Raw genomic sequence first — 21830 nt, forward strand, 5'->3', positions numbered from 1 at the left:
AAGTTGCCACCAAGTAGTCGGCTCCAAATCCAAAACCTTCACGGCCCATGCCCATATACAAGAAGTTTTGGACATTTTCCCTTGTGGGAAAGGGGTTCCTTTTCCCTTCCCCCCCCCCCCTATAGTGGTCAACATCATGAGCTTCCGTGGGGGGGGAGGCACCACATACCTAGCTAGGTGTGGTTAGGGACAGGGGACTACCGGTCCTCCACCTAAGACCGGCAATCTCGTGTCCCCAACCGCACCTAGCTAGGTATGCCGTGCCTCCCGCACAGAAGCTCATGATATCGTAATCTGCAAAGTGAGAATTTGTCTAAAACTTCTTGTGATAGGGAGACAATAGCTAGAAGATTGAATCTCTATCAAGGGACCTCGCCTTTCTAGAAGCCAAGTTGGAGGTAACATAATCTCAATATCATGGAAACCAACTAGCAAGGCAATTCATAAAGACAGTGTATGATACTATACAAAAGCAGTCGCTACTGCCCCAAAATCAGTATTTCTTTTATAATTCTGTAAGAGCTGCCTACAAAAGAGTACATGAAGAGCTGATTGAGCTGCAAAGAATATAGACAATCCATGAAATGGCAAATAATGAAATGCTTGTGAATGTCAAAAAAGACTATGAAGCTTCCTACTACAGGCTTGGGCTAGAAGCGGAGAGGGAAAAGCTAACAATAGAGCTAAAAGCTAAGGAATTCTTATACACTGATGGAAGAAAATGCTAAACTCAAAGCTGTCCTGTATGCTAATAGAAAGCCAATACATGACTTTCCTTGCTCCTTCATTCCAATCTTTGTATTCTTTTACATATGTAGCAATTGGATTAATCTCAGGTATCTCTGGTGTCTCCTTATGTTCACCTTCAATGTAGTCCCAGTAGCGTTTTCCCATCAGAAATTTTGTTAATCTAAACCTTCAAGCATGGAAGTTGTTCTTGTCAAGCTTCTCTGCAATAATAATCTGGTTAATTCCATCATTTGACATCTTGTTTGTAACACAAACTCACCAAAAACAAGACTCTTGTTTGTCCTGCACAAACTGCTGTATTCTCTAAGCAATACTATACTGTACCCATGTTGGAATTAGGGTTAGGGTCGCAACAATGCACACACATAAGATAGAGAATCTTGAGAGCACACAAACTCAGTAGATTAGAATCAAAATCTTGAGAGCACACAAACTCAATAGATTAGAATCAACAAATGTGTGCCAGATACAAAAGATAAGTACACACCCCAAAATTAGTAGATAAGAGGGTGTACATACGCATGGGAGAAAAAACCTCCTAGTGAGGAAAAAAGTGCCCTGACGGTCCTAAGTGTGTTCACACACATCACTACCGTATAATGCTACAAATCCCCCCTGGAGGAGTGATGATGTGAACATGTACAGAGTATGGCCGATCAATCCTGAAAAGGCAGTAAGACCAAAGCTTTACGAAAAGCTTTGAACTTTTCATGAGGAAGAGACTTCGTGAATAAATCTACCATGCTATCATGTGTAGGCACATAGCACAAGCTAATCTTTGTTGTCGTTGCAGAGAGTCTTTCCCTAACATAGTGGTAATGCACCTCAATGTGCTTAGTGCAAGCATGAAACTTTGGGTTCCTCACAACTGCTAATGCACTCCTGGCTGTCAGTGAAAATTGTAGTACTAGATGACTGCCCAACACCCAAATCAGCCACATAAAACATCTGAGCCACACACACTCAACTGTAGCTATAAAAGTTGCCTTGTACTTAGCTTCACAGAGCTAGAAGTGGCCACTGTATGTTGCTTCTTACTGAGCCATGATATACATGAATCACCAAGGCGAAAGCAAAACCCACTACTAGTGGACACTCGTGTGTCATAATATCGAGCCCAATCTGCTGAAAGCATGTAGCTGTGACTCACCCCTCTTTGGACATAATTATCCAAAATACTGAGTGCCCTGTAAATAGCAGAAAACCCGCTTAACAGCTTGCCAATGCTTCGTACCTGGGCTACGCATAAATCTGCTCAACTGATCTAATCTATATCGGGTCCCATAGACAGCATGTCATCAACGTATAGAACGATGACCAAAAATGTGTCCTTACTTCTCTTCACATAGAGAGTACTCTCTGTTGGACTGTTGCAAAAATAATTTGCAACCAAGTATGCATGAATCTTCTCATACCATGCTCTAGGAGCCTGCTTAAGGCCATAAAGAGTCTTTTTCAACCTGCATACTTTAGACTCTTCTTCTTTCACAGCAAAACCAGGAGGCTGCGATACATATATCTCCTCATGTAAATCACCATTCAAGAATGAAGTCTTAATGTCCAATTGATGTACATTCCACCCATGATGTGTGCTGCCAAAGCAATGAGACACCTAATGGTAGTCATATGAGATGTGGGTGGAAAGGTCTCATCATAATCAATGCCCTTTTGCTGTGCATACCCCTTTGCAACAAGTCTGGCCTTGTAGCAATCAATGCTACCATCTGCTTTGCATTTTAACTTGTAAACCCAATGGCCTTCTTGCCATGAGGTAGATCTGTCCCCTGTGCTTCCTCAAATGTGCTTCCTCAAAGGAAACAGGTTCCTCCTTATTACATAAAGTAGAAATGAGAACATGATCCACATGAGAATAATCTGCATGAGAACCTGCACGAGTTTTGCTAGGTAAAGGAGCTGCCAACTTGCTATTCCTCAATGTGTGTGCAAGCCATTTTGGCATACGCCTAGATTCTTATATGGCTGCTCTCTCCTTATCCACTACATCCTCAATAATTGCCTCATCAAAAGGCTGATTTGCAGGCAGATTTTGCACGTGCAAAGGCTGAATTTCAGTACTTGGTTGAGCATTCAATTGCTCTACATATGGTTTCCCTCCATTAAACAAAGGTAGGAGAGAATCAAACATGTCATGTGAGCATACATTCTGCTATTTTTTGCATGAAAGCATGGGCTGAGCTGAGTTTTCGACAAAAACATCTCTACTTACCAAAATCCACTTTAAGGCCTGATGGTAAGAGTCTATATCCCTTGCTTGAATTGTATCCCACAAATATGCATTTAATTGCCTTATCATCAAGCTTACTGCGTTGTTTCTCAGGCACAAGAGCATAAACAAGATAACCAAAAACACGCAAATGAGCCACAGAAGGCTTCCTGCCATGCCAAGCTTCATAAGGAGTTTTAGACTGCAAGGCCTTGGTAGGGCATTTATTCAACACATAGTTTGCGCACATAGTTGCCTCTAACCAAAAACCATGAGGTAAATCTTGGGCTTTCACCGTACATCGTGCCATCTCCATGAGAGACATGTTCTTCCTCTCAGCCACACCATTTTGTTGAGGTGTGTATGGCAGTGTACATTGATGCCTTATGCCTTTTTCATATATATATATGCATGAATTTCCTTGGACATATACTCCCCCCCTCAATCTAAACGAAAGGTGCCAACTTTACATTCACATGTAATTTCAGCCATGCATACAAAGTGCCTAAAGCACATAAAAACCTCTGACTTCTGCTTTAATGGATACACCCAGCTATATCTGGAGTAATCATCAATAAAAGTGATGAAGTAGAGATATCCCCCAATAGATGGTGTCCTCATAGGACCACATACAACACTATGTATAAGCTATAATTTCTTAATAGCTCTCACAGATCAATTCTTTGAAAATGATGCCCGAGCATTTTACCAAGAATACACCCCTCGCATACATGTTTAGCAGGGGTCTCAAGAGTTGGCAACTCAGACACCATATCATGCCTTTGAAGGCATAACAAACTGCCATAATTGAGATGGCCAAATCGTACATGCCATAATTCTGCGTAACTCATAGCATGAGTCGTAGAGACTGAGCAAGCATCATGCTGCAACTTCTCAAATACATCCATCTTGTAAAGGCCATGAACAAGTTACCTAAGGCAATGATAGAATAACCATCATTTCTATCCTGAACTGTACATCTATCATCCATAAGTTTCACAATCAAGCTTGACAAGGCTAAGGCTGAAACTGACATCAAGTTCTTCTTAATGCTTGGCCATATAAAACTTTAGAAAGAGTAAATGCGTCCCTATTTGCAGCACAGTGGGCACAACTCTACCAACTCCTTTGATAGGATATGAGGAACCATTTGCACATGTGATGGTTCTTGCACTTGGGAAAGATTGCAGAGATGAGAATTTTTTTTTTGTGAAGTAATGTGCTTTCTAACACCACTGTCAAAGTACCAAGCATCCGATTCTGCCATTGACATGCATACATCATGAATAGAAGGTTCATAACTGTAATGTATAGTCCATGCCCAATCATCTTGAGCAAAACTTACAGATTCCTTCTTCTCTGCACTGCCGCACCTTGAATTGAATAAATTAAAAAACTTATTGAAGTCTTTTAAAATTCCCAACATTCCTATGGCTACCAACTGAGCTACCTCCCAGCTCCCAACCCTAAAATCTGGTAGCTAGTGTACCACCTATTCATGCATATACCCACAAGTGATGGTGCTGTCCACCCGTACGCTCTCAAGTAGAGCTTAGATGGCGATCTAGACAAACTCTGGATGGAGTATGTATGAGGTGTAGAAGGGGGCACAAGCATTTGATGCCTTAGCTCATTGGATGCCTTAGCTCATGGCAACCATGCCCATATATAGTACTGTAGGTGGTGTGGTAGACGCGTATACAACAAGGGCGGTTACACTACATAGACACGATCATCACTGCCTGCGTATCAAGAACGTGGCCCACCGACCACTGCCCCCACACTAATGATGGACCTCGTATTCAAGGGAATATTCTAGGGAACATTCTTCATACCATCGCGAGAAAGAATTGTGTAATATTCTAGGGAATATTCCTCGGATCCCAGTTAACGCTCGTACCCCTGACCATCTCCTAACCATCATCAAGAGTCATAATAATGATCCCAGTTAATGCTCGTACCCCTAACCATCATCAAGAGTCATAATAATGATCCCATCGGCATCTAAGCCAGGGTTCCCACTAAAGACATATGCACTCTTTCACAATGGGGGCCTAACAAATGTGCATAATACATCAAAGTGAGACACATGCTGAGAGGCGGACATTGAGTGTATACTAACATGTGTTAGGCCTATCCATAAAGCCTAAGCATTAGGCTTATAAATAAGGCCTTATAGAGCTTTATTTATGCATACAAGAGAGCATATGTATGCTGTATGCTTGTATACATAGAGTATATGTACACATAGAGCATACATATGGTCTATGCATGCATAAATAGAGCTTGCAAGCTCTAGTTATGCATACAAAAAGCATATGTATTTTCTCTTCTTGCATACATAGCGCATGAATTCTATAAGAAACATAGACATCTAAGAGCACAAACATAGACTAAAAGAATAAAAACATTAAATGACCCCTCATACCCTAGGGTGCCAATAATGCATAAATTAAAAAATGGTAAAGAACACTGACCTAAATTAACAAGTTGAGTGGATTAGAGAGGATTTTTGCAAGATGGTGATCTTCTCAAAAAACTTACGAAAGAAACACCTAGAGACTTAAAAAAAAATAGCAAAGAGCATAAAGTATAGAGCATAGAGATTAGAGTACTAGAGAACCGGAACAAAAATATAGCAATAGAGATGTTGCTCACCTTATGTGTGCGGGAGAGGGTTGTAATACTTATATGAAAATTTCATGTAAAAACAAAAGAAAATCTCAAATATTATGTGATATAAAACAAGACAAGCCACACATGCCCTACTTATTATATTAAGAAGAGGATAAGAAAAACCAGTTTAAGAGAAGAAGCAAGTGGAGGAAAAGCAAGGCACTAGTATACACAAATAGTGGTACATGATATTAGCCCTACTCACATGTATAATCTTAACATTAATCATTCATCTACTAAATGCCTTCATGTAAACACATAGCTTCTCTTGTGGGAGATAAGAGCAGCGTGGCTGAGGCATGAGCTTGTGTGGCAAAAAATAGACAGGCCTTATGTAGGAGCTTTTGGTAAAAGGTGAGAGATGAGGGGTATCGCAAGAACATAAGTTTGAGGATGAAGAGATAGATTGAAGGGATTGAGGTGCATGTGCAAAAACAAGAATATTGATGTGGTTCTTGGAAAAGAAGAAGGTAGACCACATGATGAGAGAAAAGTGTACCCAGTTCCTTAGGGGGTTCACTATTAGTAAACTTTCTGTATCACACGCTGTGAATTTTTCACATGAATAAACATACCCTTTTTCTATTCAATCTATGAATACCCCCTTTAAATGGTACCCTTCTGTATATGTAAAACATATGTAAAAAAGAAATTTTAAAAATCCACGTGCTACGCTTACATATTTATGAGTGATCCCCCGGTGCCTTGTTCAAATCGTTTTTGGGTTTTTTTCTAGTGTGTTGTACTAGCCCTGGGTCAGTAGAGCCAGGTTAGTAGCCAAGTGAGTATCACACTGAGAAAAAAAACAAAGAAAATACACATAGTTATAGGGCACTGCGCGCCTGGCTCCATTGTGTTGTAGTGTATGAAGATGTATAATATATATAACATATTTACTCTACTTCAAAATGTCTATACGTGTTTAGTTAATTTAGTAAACTCCCTAGAACATCCATATACCTAACACCTAACTTATATACTTTCCCCTCTCTACCCTCTCATTTGCATAACAACAACAACATGGCCATCCTTCCCATCTTCTATAGTAGTACACTTATACATCAATCTACATGCTTAGTCCTCTTAACCTTTCCATATTCCATGAGAACAACATGACTGTGTCATTTTGTGTGCCTTAAGGTGCTACCCAAATACATGGCTTCTAGAGCTATGTATGAAAGCAAGGGTTGTCTAGGAGCTAGTAGCTCGACCATAGCTTGTATCACAAGATGACATTCATGCAAAAAAAATGAGAAAAACATTTATCCCTCCCTCTCCCTCCCCCCCAGAATCTTCTATAGAAGAACATGACTATCGTTTTGTGTGCTTTGAGGTGAGTTTGAGATGCTGCCCAAATATATGTCCTCTAGATCTATATATGATAGTAATGGTTGTCTAGGAGCTAATGCAATAGCTCTTGTCTCATAAGAAGACATTCATACAAGAAGATGACAATAGTATTTCTCTCTCTCTCTCTCTCTCTCTCTCTCTCTCTCTCTCTCTCTAAATTTAAAGGCATATAAATACATTTTAACTCCAAGAAGTCACATGGAGATTTAAAGATCAAAGCTCAAAGTTTTCGTACGGTAAATTTTCCATTTGTTATACATAAGTTCCAAAACCTTGGGGGGTTCACCTAAAACTATGTAAGTGTAACACATGAGTTTTTCAAGAGGGGTATATTAATTTAAAAAATTACATAATTACATTTACATGATGGGTTTTTAAAACAAGTTTTGAAAAAAAAAATGTAAGTTTATGAAGAAAAAGGGGTTGTTTTATTCATAAAAGTATGCAAGTGTAAGGGGTTTTTTAAATACCCCTTGAACGCACATGATACCCTCTAGCCCAAAACACAAATTTAAACATTAAAGTCTAATTTGGCTCGCATTCTTGATTGGATTGAAGATTATTCTTGGATTACTTTCATGGGTTCTCTCCGCTAAAGATGGCATGGCACATTGATCAATATTTGAATTCAGTGATCCTTAGAGATTTATGAGAAAAACACATCACCTAGTTTATGAATCCTCACTTACAAAATTCATTATTGTTAATTACACTACAGTGCTATCAAAATAGAAACACCTTCGTCTTTATTCTTGGTTATATGAACTTCCGTTTTGTAGCTCATTATCACACTTCACCAACCCAAAAAAAAAAAAAACACACACACACACACACAAAGAAATAAATGCGAAGCTAATGTGTAGGTACTGAAAAAAAAGACCATAGTTTTCTAGTTTTTACGTTTATGTCCATCACAAAAAAAAGAAAGGAGGAAAAAAAGAAGAAGAGAGAGAGAGAGAAGAGGAAGGCAGGCATTTACTGTGTATCCTTTATAGTAACAGTCATCACAAGGTGGCAGTAATATAGAGATCCTCCTGCTGCAAGAAGAATACTGGAAAGCCTGTTTATATCTACAACAAGAAGAAGAAGCTTTGCTTTGGTGGTGGGATAATAATGTGGTAACACACTCTTGCAGATCTCGCTGCCCAACGTCTGTCATGAGCGCAGCGCATCATCATCGTATTGTTACTCCTCTGTATTATAACTGGGAAACAGCTCTAGCCTGCTGCCATTAAATCGCATGAGAATATTGGGTAGGAAGCACGATACAATATATTGAGAATATGTGTACCCAATATCTCAGAATTAGACGTACCCAAGCCGCAAAGAATCCTCCTCTTGGCCTGCAGATTCCGGAGCTCCCCTCCGCCGCCCACGCGAGCTGGCCGGAGCTGCTGCTGCTGCTACTCTAGAGTGCGTGGAGGACGACGGAGCTGCTGCTGCTGCTACTCTAGAGTGCGTGGAGGACGAGTTGTTACTCGGATCACACTCTTGGATGGTACTCTGATCAGTGCACATGAAAGCTCGCGAGGGAACGTTCATCCTAATAAATGCAGTAGCCTCCGCTAGCTGCACCCCATATACACCTCCTTATATATCCATCTAGTTACTCCAATTAATACATAACTAGTTACTCCAATTAATACATAACCACCATAACTTCTTACCTTCAGTTTAAGCACATTGTTTTCCTCTAGAATTCTTGCTTCCTGCATGCACACACACACACACTCTCTCTCTCTCTTTAAAACAAACCAGAAGAGCGCTTACAATTTCCACAGATTTTGGCCAAACCAACCTAGATTTTATTTTAACGACCCTCAAGGCTCCATACTATCAAGTGCCATAGTACTCAAGTAGGGGTTCCGGATATTAATTTTAGTGAGCAACAAGGTACTAAAATCAGAGCCCAAGGCCAAATTTTCTATCTACCCATTGTATATGTATATATTCCAAACATAATTAATTAGCAAACCAAGTTCTTACGGTAATTCCAGTTCTTCGCCACACTTTGTATTCTCCAAAACTCCTAATGTTAGTATTGGTGGGATATGGTAGGTGACCATCTTATTTATTCTTCTCTTCACGATAGCAAATCATAATGGAAAATTTACACCACAAACTTAATAACAACCATCTGACTACTCCATACCTCATGTATACTACTAAATTGTGTCTAGATTGAAAAGAGAAGAATATGCTTTTTTACTTTATGTGATCATGTAGCTTTGATCTTCTGCTTCACATGCCGTCCAAGAAAAATAAAATACTCATTGTTACCATATCACAAGGTGTGTTATGAGAGAGATTGCTAATGGTGATTGATGCCATCTAGTTCTCAGGGCACTTGGGGTATGAAAGAAGACTAATACAGATACAAAAACAATATGAGGTTGGATAAGATGTCTATCAATTGCAAAGCTAAAGGGTTACTGAAGATGTCTATCGATTTGCAAAGGTAAATGTCTTAATATTAAAGGATAGGTAAGATATTAAGGGTATGATTATTAAGAAGTAATTAAGTTCAGATCAATAATGATGTGAGGGTTTGTAGGAGGTAGGCTTGTAGCCGAGCATGTATTGGTAAGGTTAAGTTTTTAGTACAAGAAGTAATTAAGATCAACTCAACATAGGTTACCTACATAATGGATAAGGGTTGTTGTGCATACAGCCTATACATAATGGATAAGGATTGTTATGCATAACTATGGGTAGGTAATATGCATAATGGATAAGGATTGTTGTGCATAAGACCTATGTCTAAGGCCTCATGCATCATGGATAGGGTTGTTGTGCATAAGAGCTATGTATGAGGCCTTATACATCATGCATAGTGCCTATACATATAACCATTTTCAGGAGCAATTTATGTAAGGCTCTATGCATAAGGCTTTATGCATAGCCCCATAGCATCATGTGTGTAAGGATCTTTACATAAGGTCTTATGCACATAGCCTCATGCATAAGCTTTAAGCATTTGACCGTATGCATATAGCATACTAGTTCTATGCACATGCTCTATGCATAGGGCCATATATGTAGGGCATGCGTAAGGCCTATGCATTGATCCTATGCAAAATCCCCAATACAATATATAATACTATGTTGGCCCAACATCGAGGCTATATTTTGACATTATCTACAGACTTAACCAAAGTTTTTATAAAAGAATAAAATAATTGTAGGACTCTATATTCAAGGCGAGCCTTGAGGCTAATACTAAGGCATGTAATTACTATCCTTTTTAGCAGCTAATCATAATCATAGTGTAAGATTCCTCCCCCACCCCCTTTTTGATGTCTAGTATCTTTCCCTGTAATCAATCCCTCTTTAGAAATATAAAGATCTTGTTTCTATCTGTTTTAGCCTAGAGAGAGAAAAATATTCTAGAGAGAGAATATTCAAATTTTGAATATTTTTGGATAGAAAAATATCTCTTCTAATTCAGATGAGTTCCCCTGAAACAGAAATTCAAAAAGAATTTTCCAATGTGCAATTGGAATTAATTGAAAATAGGTATAAAGAACCTTAGCCTAAGGGTCTAGATTTTCAGAAATCTTTAGACTATGGTCCAATTAAGGTTCCTATGGACCAATAGCATCAATCCATGTGTAGGGAGGAGATAAATCCAACTTGTAAAAAAGAAAATACCCAAAAATGAGTAAATGCTCACATGAGGTGAAGAGTTGAAAATGTACAAGGTTTATTAGTAAAAAACTATGTGCAATATTAAAAATATGAGATATTTTGGGTATAATGATTTTATTATGACACATATGTAAGGAAGGGGAGTCCCTTAAATGCTCACATAAGATGAAGAGTTGAAAATGTACAAGGTTTATTAGTAAAAAACTATGAGCAATATTAAAAATATGAGATATTTTGGGTATCCAAAAACGAGTAAATGCTCACATAAGATGAAGAGTTGAAAATGTACAAGGTTTATTAGTAAAAAACTATGAGCAATATTAAAATGATTCCATTATGACACATATGTAAGGAAGGGGAGTTCTTTAAAGGAGGTGCATATTTCACATAAGATGAAGAGTTGAAAATGTACAAGGTTTATTAGTAAAAAAACTATGAGCAATATTAAAATGATTCCATTATGACACATATGTAAGGAAGGGGAGTTCTTTAAAGGAGGTGCATATTTCACATGCTTGAATGAGTTTCAAACTCATAAAAATTGAGATATTTCATCTCTCCTCTCTCCTCATTCAAGTCTAGTTCCAAAAAGTTAGCTTAACTGACCTAAAAATGGTCAAATATTGACCAAACTGATTTAGAAAATTCTAGAATCAGTTTGTTTGGTTAGGAGCTCAATTTTTCCTATAAATAGAAGCCTCCCCCTTATTGAAAAACATATAGTGTTTATGCATCGTTACTCTACTCCACCTAAGCCAAGAACTGTGAATTCATTTAATAATTCACTAGTTTTTGGAGCTTCCCTCTTTCTTCAATCCCCATTAGTGGCTCCATCAACATACTTAACCAATTGATTGGTTGGGGGCCTCTACCGTTAACAAAGAATCAAGCAAGTTGTAAGGTAATTAGTGAATATTGATCTTTCTATAATTTCTCAATGTTTCTCTCTTCTCAACCCCTCTCAAGCTTGAGAAGTTTAATTGGTATGGTTTTTTTTTAATGCTATTGAAGTTTGAATAGTAGTGAAGAGTTACATAATGCTATTGAAGTTAATTTTCATTTATGTTTAAATTCTAATGATTTTTATGTAAATTCTCTCTCTCACTCAAGAAATGGTCATACTCATGAACCGTTCTCAATCCAAATCAAGCTTTTCATAAAGCTTTTCCTTAACCCAAGATTAAGCTATGCTTGAGGCCAAATTAATGGCTTTTTTCTATGCTTTTAGTTTATGTATATTAATGATTCAATCCATTATGGATTGATAATCCAATTAGAGATTATTTTAATTATTTTCTTAATGATAAGCATTATCCCTTAGAAAAATTGAGATTTATCAGTCATAGCAGCGGAGCTATGGCAAAATTTTTATAAAAATTATGCATAAAATAATCTCATTCAAAGCATAAAAAGAGGACTTCCTACCATATTCTAGGAATTATCATCCTAGATTAATTGAAAGAATTTCATTACAATCATGGAGAAATTAAATTTTAATATTAGGCATAATGGATAAATTTTTATATCAAAAGTGTTATTTTTACCATTTTTATTTCATGCATAGAAGTATGCATAATGGATAAATTTTTATATCAAAAGTGTTATTTTTACCATTTTTATTTCATGCATAGAAGTATGCATAATGGAAAAATTTTTATATCAAAAGTGTTACTTTTATCATATTGGATTTCATGCATAGAGGTATGCATAAAAGTTGATTATTTTATTATAAAAGTGTGACTTTTATCATAATTGAATTTCATGCATATAGGTATGCATAAAAGATATTCTTTTTATACTAAAAGTGTGATTTTCCTCATAAATGGATTTTATGCTTAACTTAGATACATAATTTATTCTAAAAGTGTAATTCCTACCAAATTGAATTTATGCATAAGAAGATGCATAAAAGATTGATTTTTTAATTCAAAAGTGTCATTCTCATCTAAATTGAATTTATGTATAGAAAAATGCATAAAAGATTAAAATTTAATTCAAAAGTGTCATTTTCATTAAAAATGAATTTATGCATAGGAAGATGCATAAAAGATTGATTTTTACTTTGAAAGTATTAATCTCCTTAAATAGAATTTATTCATAAATAAATGTGTAAAGAAATCTTATATCAAATGTAAGAATTCTCTTGTATTCTATAAATAGATAAGAGATGTGATAGGATGTGATAAGAGATGTGATAAGATGCTTATGAAATAAGTTAGGAGGTGATAAGAGATGTGATAAGAGGTGTGATAAGAGGTGATAAGATGCTTATGAAATAAGTTAGGAGGTGATAAGATGAATTAAGATGTGTATGGGGGGATGAGGTAAGAAGTGTATGTGATAGGATAAGATGTATATGGGTTGTGATAGGGCGAGAATGGATGTGATGTAAAAGATTAGATGTGAAGGTATATGGGGTTATATAAATGGGAATGTGGAAATGGATGTATGTATGTGGATGTGTGGATGTGGAGATGGGAGTGTGGATGTATGAACGTGAAAATGGATATATGCATGAAGATATATATGCATAGATGTGAATGTGGATGTAGATGTGGATGTATAGATGTGAATGGATGTGGATGTATAGATGTGAATGGGAATGTGGATGTGGATGTATGTGAATGTGGATGTAGATGTGGAAGTATAGATGTGAATGTGAATGTGGATGTGGATGTATGTGAATGTGAATGTGGATGTGGATGTATGTATGTATGTGGATGTAGATGTGGATGTATGGATGTGTATGTATGAATGTGGATATGGGATGTGGATGTATAAATGAGGATGTGAAAATGGAGGTAAGCATGTAGATGTGGATGTATGAACGTGAAAATGGATATATGCATGAAGATATATATGCATAGATGTGAATGTGGATGTAGATGTGGATGTATAGATGTGAATGGATGTGGATGTATAGATGTGAATGGGAATGTGGATGTGGATGTATGTGAATGTGGATGTAGATGTGGATGTATAGATGTGAATGTGGAATGTGGATGTGGATGTATGTATGTATGTGGATGTAGATGTGGATGTATAGATGTGAATGGGAATGGGGATGTGGATGTATGTGAATGTGAATGTAGATGTGGATGTATAGATGTGAATGTGGAATGTGGATGTATAGATGTGGATGTATGGGAATGTGGATGTGGATGTATGTGAATGTGAATGTGGATGTGGATGTATGTATGTATGTGGATGTAGATGTGGATGTATGGATGTGTATGTATGAATGTGGATATGGGATGTGGATGTATAAATGAGGATGTGAAAATGGAGGTAAGCAGGTAGATGTGGATGTATGGATGTGAATGTGGATGTGGATGTGGATGTATGGATGTGGATATGGATGTGTATGTATGAATGTGGATATGGGATGTGGATGTATAAATGAGGATGTGAAAATGGAGATAAGCATGTAGATGTGGATGCATGAATGTGGATGTATGGATGTGAATGAGGATATAGATGTGGATGTATGGATGAAATGTGCATGTAGATATGGATGTATAGATGTGAATGGGAATGTGGATGTGGATGTGGATGTATGTATGTATGTATGTGGATGTGGATGTATGAATGAGGACGTGATAATGAATGTATGCATGTGGATGTGGATATGGATGTGTATGTATGAATGTAGATATGGATGTGAATATATGATATGTGATGTGAAGGAATCTGAAGTGAAGAGATGGAAAATGATATGATTGGATGAGTACACATATAAATGAAATGTGGAATAAGTAATGTGGATTGTATGAGGGATAATGTGGAAAAATGAGAGTTAATATAGAAATTGTATTTGTAAACTGTTTGTAAATGCTGTTTGTAAATGGCTGTTTTATGTCAAGAATGCTGGGAAAGCATTTTGACCGTCTTGTGATTAAGGTCGTGGAGACCTAACTGATAAAGTTGCAACTGCTGACGGAGAGTCAATGGAGGACGTCTCGCGTAGCAAGGTCGGCCGAGGTCTTGACCAGCCTCGGTTCGATTAAAATGGTGAGCTTCCGGTACGGTGGATGAGGGACCAAGGAAGCGGCCTATGAGTGAAGCGCTAGGTCACCTGCGAAGGATCCTAGAGGGTGCTGACCATACGGTGCTCGGGCTCTGGGTCGCCCAGGATACCCACGCGTGCGTCGAGGAAGATATTGGAACAAGGAGTAAGAGTTGTTTTCTGGAACCGGGCATGGATCTGGTTGACTGACCTTGCTGGTCCTCAACGGATGAGTCCATGGCTCTTTTATATGGATCTGTTGGTTGATCTTGCTGATCTTCAACGAGAGTCCATCTTGATAAGTGATTATATTGTTGAGTACTATGGGCTAGGAACTATTGAAACGGCCCCTGTGTGGACAGGTGGTGAGCGTTCTAGTTGCCAATGATGCCATAGATACTCTGATGAAGGAATGATGGGAAATTATGAATCAACTGGATAAATTGGGAGATTGTGATCAGTGGTACTATGGTTTCATTAAAGGATTGTTTTAAAGTTAGCTGATGCTAAGAAAAAGGTAATTTTCATATTGGGTGTATAAGTGGTGTGGCTAGTTTTATGTTTGCATGAAATTCCGGCTAGGGGGCCTTGGAACTCTTTTCCTTGGTACCCGGGACAAAACCTAACCAAATTCCAAATTGGATCCCATCACTACAGTGGTTGGGCGGTTGGCTAACCCATGGGATCGGATGGGGTTAGGCTGGACTGATGGATCCGTAAATCGAGACTCAATTTTTGTTATTACGATAGATAAAGTAAATCCCGGATAGTAATTGTTCTATGGATAGGAATCAACGGCTGTGCCTCCTTGGTGGGGAAAAAAGCGTTGATCCCAATGATCCAAGTGCAAGTTTCTTCCTTGATCTGACCAAGTATCTTTATAGATGCAGTCGGATCTGTTTGATCAGTAAGGGTTTTGACTACGTTAGAGTAAAAATTATCCTGGTGGAATCGCCCGTGCTTTCCGGATAAGGGAAGTTTTTCCGGGTCTGGTTTTGGAAAAACCGACGGATTAGTCTTTTGTCCGGATATCCGTGGGACGAGGCCCCGAGTGTGGGACCCTGCCTCGCGTAAGAAGTGCTACTTCCGCTGCTAGTACCCCGAATCCGTTGCGCGGTGGGAACAGGGATCTCACAGTTGGTATCAGAGCGAATTGGTTAATAAAGATCAACTGAGAAGACAAATATGTCAAAAATTTATGTAGAAACACAAAAAGGTTGTAATTGTGTGATATAATTCATACAATTTGATATTCAAACTGAAATTCGTAATTTGGTAATTGGGTCTTCAGATAGAAGTACCGCAATTATATAGAATCCCTGACTTGCTTGAGGCCTAGACATGATGGTATTTACCTTATAATTCCAAGAGCCACGACTACCCGTATATACCGAGAGTATACTGCAGCTCTTTACTGACAGTATATACGAGTAAATCTAAGACTTGAAATTATAAGCGTTAATGCTATCTAGATGATGATTTCGAATGTGATTGATATGATTTTTAATTCTGTTTTGAGAATGGATGAATTGATTTGGATTCTGATTGAAAAATGATGATTTTTAAAAATTAGTTGAAATATAATGAAACCACAATGAGGGGGAATGGGACGAGTCCCTGTGATGATATTCATAACTAGAATGATGATAATGAATTTAGCAAATCACTATGAGATTAGTGGGTTGTGCTGTCAGATTGCTGCTGTTAATACTTGATCAGTAGATCAAGTTAAGGGATGTCAAATTGAGGACTTGCTTGACTGAATTTCCGTGGAGGAATGTTCCGAAGGAAACTTTTCGGTCTAATGGACCATTATCATGTTAAAGATATGAATGATATAATCTGAATGAATTGTTATTTAATGATGAGTTCTATATAAGGGATATTTATCCTAGTGTTCTGTTGGGTTGACCAGAATATAAGGAACCCCAGAATAAAATTGGATCTTAAGAAAAAGAGCTGTCCTCTACCTTGCGAGATGAGGACATCTCGCACTTTTTAAGTGGGGTAGAATGTAAGATTCCTCCCCAACCTTCGAGGCATACAGGAGTAAGAATCTCCCTTTCTGATCTTATAATTATTCCCTCTCTAAAATAAAAGAAAGTTTCTGTTTAAAAAAGGAAGACCCTTTTCCTAGAATACTTCTCAGGAGTCACGCCTATTTTAAGGATTCAGAACAATGAGTTCAGAAGTGAAAATCGGTGTTTTGGATACCAAGGTTTTGGTTTTCATTCGAGTACGGCCCAAAAGAAGTTCTTTATCTATTGGGGAGTTTAAGAAGTTATCCCCCAGATATTGTGAGCCTTATATCTGAATTCAATGAAAGTAGGTGACTTAGCCTACAAGCTTCTTTTATCTCTTCATCTCAAAATTCTTAATGCCTTCTATAGAAAAATGTGTCAAACCCAAATCATGGAAAGACGGTAAAACTTCAGTGGCAAGTTACCGTTGGCTTCTAAGTTACGCTAGCTCCTTCCTTTATATAAGTCGTAACTTTTACTTGTCGCTCACAGTAATCTTACTTCCATCGATCTCCTTTCTTTCTTAATCTCCTTCATGGCTTGGCAACAAGAACTAGTTTTATCCATAATGATTCCTCACCTTCAAGACGCAAGTGAATCTGTGAAGAAGGATTTTATAGAGCAGTATGAGCGCTCACTTTTCCCTCACTTGGGAACTTCTGTAGCGCAAACCAAATGGCGGACCTATCAAAACATAACTAGGGTAACACCCTGGGGTCAGCAGCACTTTCGTAACAATGTCCGCTTGGCCATGGTTATTGAAGCTTTGGGTTTGGGTCCCCGATATTACTGTGTCATGAGATCAAGGCATCTTGGGATTTCTGAGCGGGTCTTCTTACTGGCATGTTTTCTTCCTCATGAGAAGATATGCCTTTATCCCGTTTTTGGCTTGCCTCTCAGAGGTCCTTTTGTTAGATCACCTCATACCACTGAGATAGGTGCAGCAATAACCAACAGAATTATTCCCATAGATGAGTTACCTTATACTTGTGCAGCTTGTGAGGACTGCTTTTGTGATCATATGATGGACGGGCTTATGGAAGTGTAAAGAGTTCTTCTATCTTTACTGTATAAGTTCCGAGAATGAATAAAGTTTAAATCTTGTTCTTATTTTGAATCTTGCTCTCTTTAAGACGTTCTTGGTGGTTAATCTTGATTAAAATTTTTCTCTAAGTCTCATATTCGTGCATCTTGCGAAATTATCCCAGTTTGCGAGATGAGGACATCTCGCATTTTTTAAGTGGGGTAGAATGTAAGATTCCTCCCCCACCCCCTTTTTGATGTCTAGTATCTTTCCCTGTAATCAATCCCTCTTTAGAAATATAAAGACCTTGTTTCTATCTGTTTTAGCCTAGAGAGAGAAAAATATTCTAGAGAGAGAATATTCAAATTTTGAATATTTTTGGATAGAAAAATATCTCTTCTAATTCAGATGAGTTCCCCTGAAACAGAAATTCAAAAAGAATTTTCCAATGTGCAATTGGAATTAATTGAAAATAGGTATAAAGAACCTTAGCCTAAGGGTCTAGATTTTCAGAAATCTTTAGACTATGGTCCAATTAAGGTTCCTATGGACCAATAGCATCAATCCATGTGTAGGGAGGAGATAAATCCAACTTGTAAAAAAGAAAATACCCAAAAATGAGTAAATGCTCACATGAGGTGAAGAGTTGAAAATGTACAAGGTTTATTAGTAAAAAACTATGTGCAATATTAAAAATATGAGATATTTTGGGTATAATGATTTTATTATGACACATATGTAAGGAAGGGGAGTCCCTTAAATGCTCACATAAGATGAAGAGTTGAAAATGTACAAGGTTTATTAGTAAAAAACTATGAGCAATATTAAAAATATGAGATATTTTGGGTATCCAAAAACGAGTAAATGCTCACATAAGATGAAGAGTTGAAAATGTACAAGGTTTATTAGTAAAAAACTATGAGCAATATTAAAATGATTCCATTATGACACATATGTAAGGAAGGGGAGTTCTTTAAAGGAGGTGCATATTTCACATAAGATGAAGAGTTGAAAATGTACAAGGTTTATTAGTAAAAAAACTATGAGCAATATTAAAATGATTCCATTATGACACATATGTAAGGAAGGGGAGTTCTTTAAAGGAGGTGCATATTTCACATGCTTGAATGAGTTTCAAACTCATAAAAATTGAGATATTTCATCTCTCCTCTCTCCTCATTCAAGTCTAGTTCCAAAAAGTTAGCTTAACTGACCTAAAAATGGTCAAATATTGACCAAACTGATTTAGAAAATTCTAGAATCAGTTTGTTTGGTTAGGAGCTCAATTTTTCCTATAAATAGAAGCCTCCCCCTTATTGAAAAACATATAGTGTTTATGCATCGTTACTCTACTCCACCTAAGCCAAGAACTGTGAATTCATTTAATAATTCACTAGTTTTTGGAGCTTCCCTCTTTCTTCAATCCCCATTAGTGGCTCCATCAACATACTTAACCAATTGATTGGTTGGGGGCCTCTACCGTTAACAAAGAATCAAGCAAGTTGTAAGGTAATTAGTGAATATTGATCTTTCTATAATTTCTCAATGTTTCTCTCTTCTCAACCCCTCTCAAGCTTGAGAAGTTTAATTGGTATGGTTTTTTTTTTAATGCTATTGAAGTTTGAATAGTAGTGAAGAGTTACATAATGCTATTGAAGTTAATTTTCATTTATGTTTAAATTCTAATGATTTTTATGTAAATTCTCTCTCTCACTCAAGAAATGGTCATACTCATGAACCGTTCTCAATCCAAATCAAGCTTTTCATAAAGCTTTTCCTTAACCCAAGATTAAGCTATGCTTGAGGCCAAATTAATGGCTTTTTTCTATGCTTTTAGTTTATGTATATTAATGATTCAATCCATTATGGATTGATAATCCAATTAGAGATTATTTTAATTATTTTCTTAATGATAAGCATTATCCCTTAGAAAAATTGAGATTTATCAGTCATAGCAGCGGAGCTATGGCAAAATTTTTATAAAAATTATGCATAAAATAATCTCATTCAAAGCATAAAAAGAGGACTTCCTACCATATTCTAGGAATTATCATCCTAGATTAATTGAAAGAATTTCATTACAATCATGGAGAAATTAAATTTTAATATTAGGCATAATGGATAAATTTTTATATCAAAAGTGTTATTTTTACCATTTTTATTTCATGCATAGAAGTATGCATAATGGATAAATTTTTATATCAAAAGTGTTATTTTTACCATTTTTATTTCATGCATAGAAGTATGCATAATGGAAAAATTTTTATATCAAAAGTGTTACTTTTATCATATTGGATTTCATGCATAGAGGTATGCATAAAAGTTGATTATTTTATTATAAAAGTGTGACTTTTATCATAATTGAATTTCATGCATATAGGTATGCATAAAAGATATTCTTTTTATACTAAAAGTGTGATTTTCCTCATAAATGGATTTTATGCTTAACTTAGATACATAATTTATTCTAAAAGTGTAATTCCTACCAAATTGAATTTATGCATAAGAAGATGCATAAAAGATTGATTTTTTAATTCAAAAGTGTCATTCTCATCTAAATTGAATTTATGTATAGAAAAATGCATAAAAGATTAAAATTTAATTCAAAAGTGTCATTTTCATTAAAAATGAATTTATGCATAGGAAGATGCATAAAAGATTGATTTTTACTTTGAAAGTATTAATCTCCTTAAATAGAATTTATTCATAAATAAATGTGTAAAGAAATCTTATATCAAATGTAAGAATTCTCTTGTATTCTATAAATAGATAAGAGATGTGATAGGATGTGATAAGAGATGTGATAAGATGCTTATGAAATAAGTTAGGAGGTGATAAGAGATGTGATAAGAGGTGTGATAAGAGGTGATAAGATGCTTATGAAATAAGTTAGGAGGTGATAAGATGAATTAAGATGTGTATGGGGGGATGAGGTAAGAAGTGTATGTGATAGGATAAGATGTATATGGGTTGTGATAGGGCGAGAATGGATGTGATGTAAAAGATTAGATGTGAAGGTATATGGGGTTATATAAATGGGAATGTGGAAATGGATGTATGTATGTGGATGTGTGGATGTGGAGATGGGAGTGTGGATGTATGAACGTGAAAATGGATATATGCATGAAGATATATATGCATAGATGTGAATGTGGATGTAGATGTGGATGTATAGATGTGAATGGATGTGGATGTATAGATGTGAATGGGAATGTGGATGTGGATGTATGTGAATGTGGATGTAGATGTGGAAGTATAGATGTGAATGTGAATGTGGATGTGGATGTATGTGAATGTGAATGTGGATGTGGATGTATGTATGTATGTGGATGTAGATGTGGATGTATGGATGTGTATGTATGAATGTGGATATGGGATGTGGATGTATAAATGAGGATGTGAAAATGGAGGTAAGCATGTAGATGTGGATGTATGAACGTGAAAATGGATATATGCATGAAGATATATATGCATAGATGTGAATGTGGATGTAGATGTGGATGTATAGATGTGAATGGATGTGGATGTATAGATGTGAATGGGAATGTGGATGTGGATGTATGTGAATGTGGATGTAGATGTGGATGTATAGATGTGAATGTGGAATGTGGATGTGGATGTATGTATGTATGTGGATGTAGATGTGGATGTATAGATGTGAATGGGAATGGGGATGTGGATGTATGTGAATGTGAATGTAGATGTGGATGTATAGATGTGAATGTGGAATGTGGATGTATAGATGTGGATGTATGGGAATGTGGATGTGGATGTATGTGAATGTGAATGTGGATGTGGATGTATGTATGTATGTGGATGTAGATGTGGATGTATGGATGTGTATGTATGAATGTGGATATGGGATGTGGATGTATAAATGAGGATGTGAAAATGGAGGTAAGCAGGTAGATGTGGATGTATGGATGTGAATGTGGATGTGGATGTGGATGTATGGATGTGGATATGGATGTGTATGTATGAATGTGGATATGGGATGTGGATGTATAAATGAGGATGTGAAAATGGAGATAAGCATGTAGATGTGGATGCATGAATGTGGATGTATGGATGTGAATGAGGATATAGATGTGGATGTATGGATGAAATGTGCATGTAGATATGGATGTATAG

General features: G+C 36.8%; 1 long non-coding RNA gene across 2 annotated transcripts; it reads right to left on the bottom strand.

Annotated features, from left to right (window-relative positions):
• Positions 1-7974: 7974 nt before the first annotated feature.
• On the bottom strand, positions 7975-8572 carry LOC147622894 (uncharacterized). 2 transcript variants are annotated; one of them, XR_015269551.1, is made up of 2 exons: positions 8316-8572; positions 7975-8225 (listed from the first exon to the last, which is right to left on the bottom strand). It is a non-coding gene; the product is annotated as an uncharacterized LOC147622894 (long non-coding RNA). The 2 variants fall into 2 exon arrangements; XR_015269552.1 differs by having other exon boundaries at positions 7981-8222.
• Positions 8573-21830: the final 13258 nt, after the last annotated feature.

Source organism: Cibotium barometz, chromosome 28, assembly GCF_041138505.1.
Source record: "Cibotium barometz isolate CiBa-2024 chromosome 28, ASM4113850v1, whole genome shotgun sequence".
NCBI classification, from domain to species: Eukaryota; Viridiplantae; Streptophyta; class Polypodiopsida; order Cyatheales; family Cibotiaceae; genus Cibotium; species Cibotium barometz.